Below are 13,725 nucleotides of genomic sequence, written 5' to 3' on the forward strand. Positions count from 1 at the left end.
GCAGTGTACCTTCCCAGGTTAGCGGGGCAGAGCCAGCTTGGCTGGACTCCATTAGGGGAATGATTTCCAGTATTTCTACTAAATTGTCCCGCAATGAGAAAGACGCAATACTTAAGACAATTGATGACTGTTTATGAAAAGAGACTCAATACCCAAACCGGCGTCTCAGTCCCCTGCCATTTGTCTGCAAAAATGTCCTTTGGCCCATATCCTGCAGTCTGCCTCTGATGATGAAGGGTCAGACATAGAGGAGGGGGGGGGGGGGTGGACTCAGAGGTGGGGGAGGCTACTCTGTCACAGGGAATAAGGGGGGGGGGGGTGGACTCAGAGGTTGGGGAGGCTACTCTGTCACAGGGAATAGAGGCTCTCATAGAATCTATCAGAGAAGTTCTGCATATCCCTGCTAAGGTTACTGAGGAATCTTATTTTAATATAAAAAAGAAATCCTCAGCCATTTTTCCTGTGTCAAAGGAACTAAATACCCTGTTTGAAGAACCATGGGTTAATCCTGATAGGAAATTTCAAATCCCTAAAAGGTTGATATTATCTTTTCCTTCTGAGGATAGGAAAAAATGGGAAAATCCACTGATAGTGGATCCACTGATATCCAGGCTGTCACGGAAAATTGTATTGCCTGCAGCCTCCCTAAAGCACACAGCTGATCATAGAATTGAGACTACACTCAAATCTTTGTATACTGCTGCGGTGGCCCAGAGACCCACTATAGCATGTGGGTGGATTGCTAAGGCCATCGCCAAATGGTCAGGTAACCTAATTGAGGGGTTTGATACCTTGCCTCAGTGGGAGATTATTTTACTCCTGCAACATATACAGGACTCTGCGAATGTTATGGTGGAAGCCATAAAAGAAATAGGCTTGCTTAATGCACGCAGAGGCTTATGGCTACGACAGTGGACTGCTGACGTGGTCTCCAGGAAAGGCGTGGAAGGCCTACCCTTCACAGGAGAGGCCTTATTTGGAGATGAACTAGACATATGGATCTCCAAAGCTACTGCGAGTAAGTCCACATATCTTCCTTCTGCAGCTCCCCCAGTCAGAAAGGCCTACTCAGGACCTAATCTACAGTCCTTTTAGGACTGCCAAGTTTAAGGGCGAATCCAGAGGTTCTTCTACAGCCACCAGAGGTGCTAGAGGTAAACCACGCAAGCCAGCAACTGCCGGTTCACAGGAACAGAGCTCAAGCTCTGCTTCCTCAAAGCCTTCAGCATTGACAGTGGACCGCGATGCCTGGAAGACTGGCAGGTGGGAGCCCAATTAAAAATTTTCAGTCACATCTGGACAGGTTCATGCCAGGATCCCTGGGTCATAGATCTTATTTCCCAGGGCTACAGACTGGAGTTTCAGGATCTCCCACCTCGCAGATTCTTCAAATCAGGCTTACCAGTTTCACAAGAGGCAAGTATAACTTTACAGGACGCCATTCAAAAACTGGTACGGACCCAGGTCATTGTTCCAGTTCCACCTCATGTGCAAAAACAAGGGGTACTATTCCAAATTGTTTGTAGTACCGAAACCGGATGGTTCGGTAAGACCGATTTTGAACCTCAAATCGTTGAACTTGTACTTACGAGTGTTCAAATTCAAGATGGACTCTCTGAGAGTGGTGATCTCAGGTCTGGAGGAGGGGGAAATCCTAGTGTCTCTGGATGTCAAGGATGCGTACCTTCACATTCCAATCTGGCCGCCTCATCAGGCTTATATACGGTTTGCACTGCAGGACTGTCACTACCAGTTCCAGGACCTGCCATTTGGTCTCTCCGTGGCACCGAGAGTATTCACCAAACTAATGGCAGAGATGATGTTTCTCCTCCGCAAACAGGGAGTGAACATTATTCCGTACCTGGATGATCTTCTGATAAAGGCACCGTCCAGGGAGTGGTTGTTGGACAGCATTGGCCTCTCAACCAAACTACTCCTGGATCACGGGTGGATTCTGAACTTACCAAAATCTCACCTGGAACAGACGCAGAGGCTTCCTTTCCTTGGAATGATACTGGACACAGAGTCTCAGAGAGTGTTCCTTCCCTTGGAGAAGGCTATGGTAATTTAGTCGATGATTCGGGCTGTCCTGAAGCCAACCCGGATCTCGGTGCAACTGTGCATTCGCCTTCTGGGGAAAATGGTGGCTTCTTACGAAGCGCTTCAGTACGGAAGGTTTCATGCGAGGCCCTTCCAGCTGGATCTATTGGACAAATGGTCCAGATCACATCTTCACATGCACCAGAGGATCCGTCTGTTGCCAAGAGCCAGAATCTCCCTTCTGTGGCTACAGATTTCTCACCTCGTCGAGTGTCGGAGGTTCGGGATTCAGAATTGGATTCTGGTAACCACAGACGCAAGCCTCAGAGGTTGGGAAGCAGTCACCCAGGGGGTGCTGTTTCAAGGAAGATGGTCAAGTCGGGAAGTCGTCCTTCCAATAAACATCTTGGAACTCAGGGCAATCTACAACGCCCTTCTGCAGGCCTCATCTCTACTTCAGAATCAGGCTATTCAAGTCCAGTCGGACAATGTAACGGCGGTAACGTACATAAACCGACAGGGCGGAACGAAAAGCAGAGCAGCAATGTCAGAGGTGTCAAGAATTCTACTCTGGGTGGAAAAACACGCTGTGGCGTTGTCAGCGGTCTTAATCCCGGAAGTAGGCAACTGGGAAGCAGACTTCCTCAGCAGACACAACCTGCACCCGGGGGAGTGGGTCCTCCACCCGGAGGTGTTTCGGTTGTTGACACGTCTGTGGGAATATCCGCAGATTACCATGATGGCCTCTCGACTCAACAAGAAGCTCAAGCAGTATTGTTACAGGTCGAGAGACCCACAAGCAGTAGCAGTAGATGCTCTGACAACTCCGTGGGTCTACCAGCTGGTGTACGTGTTTCCTCCACTTCCTCTGATCCCAAGAATTCTAAAGAGAATAAAAGGGAAAAGGTTCAAGCAATCCTCATTGCTCCAGACTGGCCTCAAAGGCTCTGGTACATGGATCTTCTCGAGATGCTGATCGTAGATCCGTGGGCTCTACCTCTTTGCGAGGATCTTCTGCAATAGGGCCCGTTCGTCTATCAAGACTTACCATGGCTACGTTTAATGGCATGGAGGTTGAACGGCTGATTTTTGCTAGGAGAGGGATTCCTGACAAGGTCATCGCGACTATGATCCAAGCCAGGAAGGGGGTAACGTCTAAGCTGCAGTTCCTCCAATTGGACTGGTTTGAACCGTTACAGGAGTTACATAAAGTACCTTACGTAGAAGACCGTCACACTGTTGCTCTTGGCTTCAGCAAGACGTGTGTCGGAGCTAGGGGCATTGTCTCACAAGAGTCCCTACTTAATTTTCCATGAGGACAGAACTGAACTCAGAACTCGTCAGCAATTTCTTCCTAAGGTGGTGTTTCACATCAACCAACCTATTGTGGTTCATGCTGTTACGGACACCTCTGCTACGTCAAAGACTTTGGATGTTGTGAGGGCTTTGAAGGTGTATGTAAAGAGAACAGCACGTCACAGGAAATCAGATTCGCTGTTCGTTCTCTATGATCCCAATAAAATTGGTTGTCCTGCTTCAAAGCAGTCTGTTGTACACTGGATCAGACTCACTATCCAGCATGCTTATTCCACGGCAGGATTGCCAGTTCCAAAATCTGTACAGGCCCACTCTACTAGGTCGGTGGGTTCTTCCTGGGTGGCTGCCCGGGGTGTCTTGGCTTTACAGCTCTGCCGAGCAGCTACTTGGTCTGGTTCGAACACGTTTGCAAAGTTTTACAAGTTCGATACTTTGGCCTCTGAGGACCTTCAGTTTGGTCAATCAGTTCTGCAGGAACCTCAGCACTCTCCCACCCGGTTTGGGAGCTTTGGTACTTCCCCATGGTACTAAATGGATTCCCAGTATCCCCAAGGACATAAGAGAAAATAGGATTTTAATTACCTACCGGTAAATCCTTTTCCCGTAGTCCGCAGGGGATACTGGGTGCCCGCCCGGTGCTTTGTACTTCCTACACTGTTAGTTAAGTATTCTGGTTGGTTCAGCTGTTGCTGTTCATGTTTCCAGTTTGGTTAGCCTGACTTTCCTATTGTTCTGTGTGTGCTGGTTCGTAATCTCACCACTTTCCTTATCTATCCTTCTCTCAAAGTATTTCCGTCTCCTCGGGCACAGTTTTCTAGACTGAGGCTGGTAGGAGGGGCATAGAGGGAGAAGCCAGCGCACACTATCAAATTCTTAAAGTGCCTAAGGCTCCTAGTGGACCCATCTATACCCCATGGTACTAAATGGATTCCCAGTATCCCCTACAGACTACGAGAAAAGGATTTACCGGTAGGTAATTAAAATCCTATTTTTAAACCTGCTAAAAAACAGGAGACCCAACAGCCAATTTCCCGAACAATATAGAAGAGTGTATGCTCCTGTGACTGGTCTGTCCAATTCTCCAGATTCATGCCTCAAGCAGCACCGCCTTTGTGCTGTAAGTGGCAGCCGGTCTGCCAGTGATTGGTAGAGTATGTATGGTGACACCGTCCTATCAGCATATGATTTCAGCAGATGTGATTGGAGATCTGGTACAAAATTGAACAGGAAGATTGAGTAATGTATCTGCAACCTAGGGCTCCAGTAGGATTGTGTGAACAGTCTGGTCGGGAGTTGGATTCCCGGAGGATTATACAAGTGTGTACCCAGCTTAATATGTACCTGTTTATTTTACTTTCAGAATGTTAAGGAGGCACATAACAGTGATGCTGTCATTCTAGCATGAAGGAATTCTATTTTAGTAGGAAAATTGTTTCACTTAATCATCAGTTTATGATAGTTATTAATAAAAATAAGTGCAACACTAGCCATTTAAATTATAAAGGTGTGCCCATAATGTTTGTGGGGGCAGCCAAATGTAAGATTAAATAATAAAAAAAACTCTGCCCAATATACATTAAATCATTTTTTTCTACAGTATAATAATGATTCTAAGTAGGACGCAAATGCAACCGTGTGCTTTACCTCAGTCGTGTCTGCGTCTTGTGCTAATGCGCAACCCATTTTAATTTACAAAACTGAGCCGCGCAGCCCACCTTATCACACAGAAACTTTACAAATGATAACAATGTTGATCTCCAACTGCCACATGGTTGAGATATTGATGAGCAGAGGTCAAACATGATGTTTTTATAGACTCCATGTAATCATGTCTTTTGCCAATACTAGAAAATATTCTACATTTGTTTGCACTTTAAGCTAAATGAGTTCCGGTGATTAGGCTGATCTATAAAGCGAGGAATGTTTCCTGCTACATTTACTGAGAAGTCCTTCCAAAAGCTCTTTTTGCTCAGAAGCAGCTGTAGTGAACAGTATGATTAATGAAAGCATACAAGCGGAATATTTTCCAGGAATAATAATTCCCCAATGTAGATCCAGGGAACTATATAGAGGAGAAAGTATGTCGAAGAATCACATTTCTAACATAAGTTTACTGGATTTCCCTTTCAATCAGTACAAATGAAAGAACCCTAATTGGGATTTTTTTATTTATTTTTTTAAAGTGGGTTACACATTATTATAAGTAAACTTTGCAAATCTATTCTGGATTGGAAATCAAAGTTAAGATAATTGACAGCATTTTACTCTGGATTCTTTACGTGGCTCTTGATGCCCTTGGTCAAATAACTGAGCTCTAACAACCTGAACATGATTAGCTCACAGTCTGGAAATTGAGATGTAAAGCTCTGGAAGTGGAGATATTAATCCACCCTCCCCCCCTCAAATCTACTTCCAAGACTTTCACTATCTGCCTGACCATATCACTGAACCATAAACTTGGGCAAGCAGTTACTGAAGTTCTCCGGAAACTTACATTTATATCCAAGCTCTCAACTCCCTTTGTCCTAATTATCATCCATTAAACAATTTTAGGATGCAATTATTTTCTTCCGTAATGCCTTATACATGAGGTAATGCATGCTAGACCGTTTTATGCTATCTTTCTGTACAGGCTATGAGGATAATTTACTAAGCGGTTGGTTTGAAATCTCATCAGGATTACATCATTTTTCTACTGTCATTGCATCCCGCCCATTTACTAAACTCAAAAGCGCACCATAAACCACACTTTAGAATATAAAACACTGCCCTGATTTCTCCCCGTTAAATGTATAGATACCACCAGATTTAGAAAACACATAATTCCAGCCCTTGACAGGCATCCTGGTGAAAAGCAGTGCACAGATCCCTAGTAACGGTGCATCCTTGCATGTTTTTCTTATTTATTTTTGAAAAGATGTAAAATAATAAAATAAAATAAGTATTAAGCAGCCCTAGGTCTTTAAGCCTAATCTTGTGGGGGTGGTTACAAATAGTGTGGGGTGTTCCCCTAGCCATAACTAGGGTGGGCTGGTAGCACTATAGTTAGGGGAACATATGTGTCTACAAACCAACCTGGATTTGCCCTGTAAATGATTGCTGCTTTTAAAAAAGCAGGCAGACTCACACAAACGTCCCACACCTCCGAAACTCGTAGGGTATTACATTTAGCCGATGGAGTGGGGTCTCCACTGCCATAGTACTAACCAGTCCTGGGTTGGTCAGCATAAGGCTGGGATCTCTAGAGAAGTGGGGGCACCCCTAGGAAAAACCAGAACAGTGCTGATAGCACTATGGCTATTCCACACAAACCTTGCTTTCCGCCCATCCTTCTACCAGTATCCACTTCCCAGCTCCTCAGACATTTGACTTTTAGGGAAATAAAAATAATTTACCTGCTCCTGGCTGGCGGGCGAGGCTTAATTCCAGATGCAGTGATGTTTGGTGCAAAACTTTGTCCAGGTTTAAATGCAAGTTAAGACAGCCTTAATTTTAGTACTAGGCAGCCACCACTACCCCCTCTCAGATCCCAGCTGCCTCATGTTAATGCCAGCCCTGTGTGTGGTTAATAAATGATTTAAAAATATTTAAAGAATATTTTTTAGGTTATTTTTTTTTACAGGTGCCAGTGTGCTCTGTTTGCCTGTGTGTGTTGACACTTGGTTCTCCAAGTGCCAGGATGTTCTGACTTCCATGTAATTGTGCATGTCACGGCTAATCGGAACGGTGCAACATTAAAAAACAATATTGTTTCTATTCTTTACAAAATGTTATTAAGCCCAAATCAACAGCTGCCTTAGTGCTATAATGTATTTTGTAGGCTCATTGTCCCCAGGGATTCCAGCCCTTTGCTAGGGCTGGTTAGATCTATGGTCAGGGAGTCGCCATTCTACATGTCTCCCCTTCTGTAGTGCCAACAGCCCTGGCTAGAGTGCTGGATTTAACCCTAGCTTAACCAGAAATGGGGAGTGCAAAACAGCATACACCAGGGTGTGTGGTATGTGCAGGATGTGTGGTCTAGAGTGCACAAGGTACACCACCTTTGGCACACTATGCTGGCTATGAAAATGTTGGAAGGTATAATGTTCATTCTAGCAGCCTGCATCTTTCAAAACCCATGCAGTTCCTCTTTCCTGCCTGGGGTGTCGCTCTCTGCTGTGGTGCTTCTAGCACACTCTGGTCTGTATCTAAGTGCTGAGATACATGGTGGTTTATGTATATTCCCAATGATGGAGCGACTGTGCACATCCAGGACCCGTTTTGTGTACAGTATGTGCAGAACTGGTCCTGCATGGTTGCAGACAATGCCCCCAAGCCACCTCCTGATTGACAGGCTGCTCCACCGATGCCGATTTAAAACAGAAATATTTGCGCATGTCAGAAAAAAAAAAAAAAACCAGGGGGCGTGGCCTGGCTGCAAGGTTGTGGCCTCACTGTAAGGTGTGTGGCCTTGCAGGAAAGACTACCTTACACCCAGTTTTTCACCCTGCATCCCAAGACATTGGCCACCACAGGAAAAAGACATCACTACAAAGTAAAAATCTACATGGTGCTTGAAAGTTTGTGAATCTTACAGAATTTTCGATATTTCTGCCCTAAAACTACTTCAGATTTTCACACAAATCCTAAAAGTAGATAAAAATAACCAAATCAAACAAATGAGGCAAAAAATTAGACATGCTAATTTTTTTATTGAGGAATGTGATCCAATATCACATATCTGTGAGTGGCAAAAGTATGTGAACCTTCAGGCTTAGCAGACATTTTGAAGGTGAAATTAGAGTCAGGTATTTTCAATCTATGGGGTGACAATCTGGTGTGAGTGGGCAACCTGTCTTTTTAAAAGAAGAGGGATCTATCAAAGTCTGATGTTCACAACACATGTTTGTGGAAGGAAATGTATCATGCCACGAACAAAGGAGATTTCTGAGGACCTCAGAAGAAGAGTTGTTGATGCTCATCAGGCTAAAAAGGTTACAAAAGCATCTCTAAAAAGAGTTTGAACTCCACCAATCAACAGATTGTGTACAAATACAGGCATATGAATATCCTTACAAAGAATTAAGGTTCAAAAAGGGTTGAGATTACCTAAAGGATAAAAAAAGGGGCAGACTAGATGGGCCAAGTGGTTCTTATCTGCCGTCAAATTCTATGTTTCGATGTTTAAATTCCAGACCATTATTACCCTCCCCAGAAGTGGTCAACCAACAAAGATCATGCCAAGAGAAAGGTGTCTAACAGCTTGCAAGGTCACAAAGGAACCAAATGTAACCTCCAAGCAACTGAAGGCCTTTCTCACATTACTGTAGCTTAAGCTAATGTTAATTTTTAGGAGTCCACCATCAGGACACTGAACAACAATGGTGTGCATGGCATGATTGGAAGGAGAAAGCTGCTGCTCTCCAAAAAGAACATTGATGCCCATCTGCATTTTGCTAGAAGGCTATTGGAACAATGTTTTGTGAACAGATTAGTCCAAAATAGAGCTTTTTGGTTTAAATGAGAAGCTTTAGGTTTGGAGAAAGGAGAAAACGGCATTCCAGCATAAATACCTCATACCATCTGTGAAACACAGTTGTGGTGGTATCGTGGTTTGGGCCTGTTTTGCTGCATCTGGGTCAGGACTACTTGCCATCATTGGTGGGACAATGAATTCTGAATCATACCAGAATATTCTAAAGGAAAATGTCAGGACATCTGTCCATGAGCTGCATCTCAAGAGAACATGGGTCATGCAGTAAGACAACGACCCAAAGCACACAGGTCATTCAACCAAAGAATGGTTAAAGAAGTATAAATTTAAAGTTTTGGAATGGCCAAGTCAAAGTCCTTAATCCAATCGAAATGTTGTGGAAGGACCTGAAGCGAGCAGTTCATGTGAGGAAACCCACCAACGTAACAGAATTGAAACTGTTTTGTACGGAGGAATGGGGTAACCTTCCTCCAAGCCGCTGTTCAGGACTACTCAACAATTACTGGAAACATTTACATGCAGTTATTGCTGCACAAGGAGGTCATACTAGATACTGAAAGAAAAGGTTCACATACTTTTGACACTCACAGATATGCGATATATTGGTTCATTTTCCTCAATAAAAAAAATGAGCTTGTCTAGTTCTGTTTGTCTCATTTGTTTGATTTGGTTCTCTTTATCTGCTTTTAGGACTTGTGTGAAAATCTGAGGTAGTTTTAGGTTAAATTTCAGCAGAAATATATAAAATTCTGAATGGTTCACAAGCTTTCAAGCACCACTGTATGCAGGTCATTGTCCCTGTGTGTGCCATGTCAATGTACAGTACAGCAGACTATGGAAGTGCAGTGCAATCATGAATGGTAACATAATGCATATGTTATGTACATTACATATCTGTTGAAGCTAGGTTATCAACTTATCAAGAGAACTGTTGTGCATAAACCCAGTATATCTGTAGTAGAGAGGCAAATACCAGGAAATGACTGTGGTTGTAGACTAGAGCATAATGTGATTGCTCCAGACTCTGCACCCTGACTGCCAGACTAATCCCAATCCAACTCTAGTGAGCACTGCAGGGAAGTGGGATAAGGCCACTCACCCAGCATCACTACTACTTGCACAGAGGACACTTGCATAGTGCTTGCTGGGTATGCGCCTCTTTTGCACATCCTGCACGATAGTAAATGTCCCTCCCAAAATGGGTGCTGTCTCCTCTAGAATCCTTCACAACCAGTTTGGGAGGACCATTTTCAACAGTATTCCATGCAGACAGCCAGACCGCATAGAATACGGTCTGCAGATATTGGTTGTGACTGCAGGCGCTCTGTGAGAATGCATGGTTCTCCCAACCCTAGAAACGGCCCTGGTGGTGAGGACAGGGTCTGCGTCTTCAGATGCAGACTTTATGGCCCTGGCTGAACAGTTTTGGCGGTCATTCTGAATCAGCTCGGGCCTACTCAGATGGCCAAGACCTGTGACCATCTCGACCTATGGTGATCCAATGCAAAACTCAGATTGCAGATGATGTCAGGAGGTGTCTCTTTACTACAAAGGCCTCCTGCTGCATTAACATATCAATTGTACAGTATTGCATAGCCCGTGACTGTGCAACTATGAATCAGGCCTTTAGTGCGTTCCTCACTATTGTTGGTTATTCAAAGTAACCTTCCTTAGTTGGCACAGAAGTGGTGCAGCATCCTGCTACGGTCTTAGATGATTTCCTTGTAAGAATCTAGTTTTTAGCAGCAGATGCATCCGAATTCTCAGAGATGACAGCCTGTCCCAAAGATCACAACCTGTCCTGAGGTCCCAGAGATGACACCCTGTCCCATGTCCTAGAGAGGACACCCTGTCCTAATGTCCCCTGTTCTCTTTCTACCTTTTATCTGGAAATACATTTACAACACATTGAAGGAAATAAAAGGATGCCATCTATATTTATGATTGCTTATCATTATTATTAATTATTTATTACCAATTATTTATATAGCGCACACATATTCCGCAGCGCTTTACAGAGAACATTTGGCCACTCACATCCATCCCTGCCCCAGCGGAGCTTACAATCTATATTCCCTACCACATGTACACACACACATTCACACTAGGGTTAATTTTTGATGGGAGCCAAGTAACCTACCAGTATATTTTTGGATTGTGGAAGGAAACCCACGCAAGTACGGGGAGAATATACAAACTCCACACAGTTAGGGCCATGGTGGGAATTGAACCCATGACCTCAGTGCTGTGAGGCAGTAATGCTAACCATTACACCATCTGTACTTCCACTTATTAATAATTAGAATAACTATATATTATTACATATTAATGAACCAACATTCTCCCCGACTTTTCCTTTTAAAAAGACACAAAATTATTAGTATAATAAACCAATTATACACATTTTAACAAATCATTTGCATTGCATAATACAAGAACACATACTGCAGTGCAAAAGAAGCACTAATAGTGTGGAAATTGGATTAATAAGAAAAGGAATATCAATTACATGTTTATAAATGATAACCTAAAAGCTTATCAGATTAGCTCCTTTTATGTACACAGTGAGAATTTTCCTGTTCACTCCCACTCGCTCTAACTACTGTAAAACGATCGGTGCTCTTCTCTTCTCCAATTCTACAGACTAATCCTTTGCTGGCTCAATATTCCATGGAAAGAGCAGCTGCATCATTCACTAATTGTTGGTTGTGTTGCCACCTTATTAAACTTATCGGCTGATGTTTACCTACAGTTCTACATCATGTAAAAAGAGGAATAAATATATCTACGATAAAGACATGGAGATATACTGGCACGGAAATAGGTCAGCTTTAAGTATGTAATTTTTTTGAAAGGAGGGAAAAGGCATGGCGGTGAAGAGAGCAAGAAACATGATGGTGCCATCTTGCCCAAATAACCCAATAAAAGGTGATGATGGGGGCCAACAACCAGCCCATCACCAACAGCTCAATGCCTAAATGGAGGCCAACTGCCGGCCCATCACCAACAACTCAGTGCCTAAATAGAGACCAACTGCCAGTCCAGCACCAATAACTCAGTACCTAAATGGAGGCCATCTGCCAGTCAATCACCCACAGTTCAATGCCCAAATGGAGGCCATCTGCCTGTCCACCAACAACATTGAAGGCTTAGATGGAGGCCAACTGCCAGATCACCACCAACAACTCAAGGCATAGATGGCATATACAGTAAAAATATCTTCTGTATTCCTTATTTCAGAAGCGCTATTAGCTTTGTGGTACGGACTCCCTGAAGCCTTACGATTAATGCTTTGATTACTATAGGGTGGTAGGTGCGCTGAATAAATACTCCGGGAGATGTACTATGCCTTGGAGAGTGATAGAGTAAAGAGAAATAAAGCACCAGTCAATCAGCTCCCTACTGCCATGATACAAGCTGTGTTTGAAACGGATAGGAGCCGATTGGTTGATAGCTCATCTCTCTTCACTTTATTACTCTCCAAGTCTTAGTACACATGTTTTCTGATATATTGAAGCGCATGAATGTGAACTGGCTGTAAAGAAAAAAGTAGTATTGCCCAGTAGTATTGCAGCAGTTTAGATCTGCAAATCATGACAAAGGGTGTGGCCTCATCACCCTGGGGGTGTGGCCAACAATTATGATCGTTTTTACACTGATTCTAGGCTGCCCTGTAGTACAACAAATCATTGATGCACACACCTTCCATGTGAAGCACCAGAGATGGGAAGATATCGATGGCAGGACAATGACCTCACATCCTAAATGAGGTCTACTATGGTCATGGAATTTCCTCTACTATAATTTCTTTTATTCTTTGCCTTTGGCCTGCACCTCCTTCATCACCACTATGTGATGTAATTCTGACTGCCCAGTGCTGTACGCCTTGCTAGTAAAGGATGATGGCAGTAACCGCATAGAGTGCCATGCAGAAGCCTTGCATAACCTATCCAGCTCATTTATAAATCTTGCATGATATTAAACTACAATGTTTCTTATAAAGTACTTGTTGCTCTGTAACATATATAAATAGCTGAAGATCACAGAACACATGAAAGGCTTAACAGGGGTCAAATATGTCCTGAACAATATGCTTTTATGAGCAAGTGTGCTTGTGAGAGCCCTAAGAGGCGACTTACTATTCTGTCATATAGGGGGACATTTATTCAGGAAGAAGAATAAAAGGTAGTTGGTGCAGACACGCGCAGTGCAGAGCAGGGAACACGGTCGAGTAGAGGTGTGTGCCGGCGAGCTGAAGATTTCCCCGGAAGTCTGTACCTGGTGGGAAGAGACTGAGATACTGTGAAAAAAACCGCAGAGGTGGCACCGTGAGTGAAGGGCCACAGAGTAACTTGCGCTGTGTGAATGCCAAGTGCGTGCTGGTATTTGGGAGCGATACGGTCACGGCACACCAGAGACCGGTTCCTACATAGTGGGTCTGGTGGTGCTGGTTCCCTTCCTATAAAAGGAAGTCTCTGAGTATTTGTCAATAACCTGGACTGCAGCGTCAGTTTCTCTCAGAGCTTGCATTGTATTCCCAGTGTTCTGATCCAGTCCGTCTGACGAATCTCCTTGCCTGCCCCTTGCTACAGAGGTGTCCTCATACATTGTTGCTATAGTCATGCCAAACCGCCTCTCTTGGCGCGACAGGTCCCGTGAGACTCGGTTAGCATCGAGCATCTTTTTTGCGTCTTCTTACACAAAAATGCGTATTAGTCGCGACTGAGAGATATAAAATAGTGCTGAAGATTCTATTTCTGTGTGATTAACATTATATGATAACTGTTACCGGCATGTATTTGTAATCCACAAAAATGTAATAAGAAAGTGACCACCCAACAAGAGAGCACTCTCGAAATAACTGTGATCACTTATACGAAGTGAACGACTGATCA

At 43.8% G+C, this 13,725-nt stretch overlaps 1 protein-coding gene across 3 annotated transcripts in view; it reads right to left on the bottom strand.

The window, feature by feature from the left end:
* Window positions 1–13,725, bottom strand: part of COL8A1 (collagen type VIII alpha 1 chain) — a 167,555-nt gene that overhangs the window by 15,970 nt on the left and 137,860 nt on the right. The window contains exon 1 of one of the 3 annotated variants that reach the window (XM_063956261.1): window positions 6,753–6,879. The exons of the other annotated variants lie outside the window; for them this stretch is intronic. The gene's annotated coding sequence lies outside the window, so the exon portion shown is untranslated. Of the gene's footprint in view, window positions 1–6,752; window positions 6,880–13,725 lie in introns of those variants that run through there. 3 annotated transcript variants of the gene reach the window in all.

This window comes from Pseudophryne corroboree, chromosome 2, assembly GCF_028390025.1.
Source record: "Pseudophryne corroboree isolate aPseCor3 chromosome 2, aPseCor3.hap2, whole genome shotgun sequence".
Lineage (NCBI taxonomy): Eukaryota > Metazoa > Chordata > Amphibia > Anura > Myobatrachidae > Pseudophryne > Pseudophryne corroboree.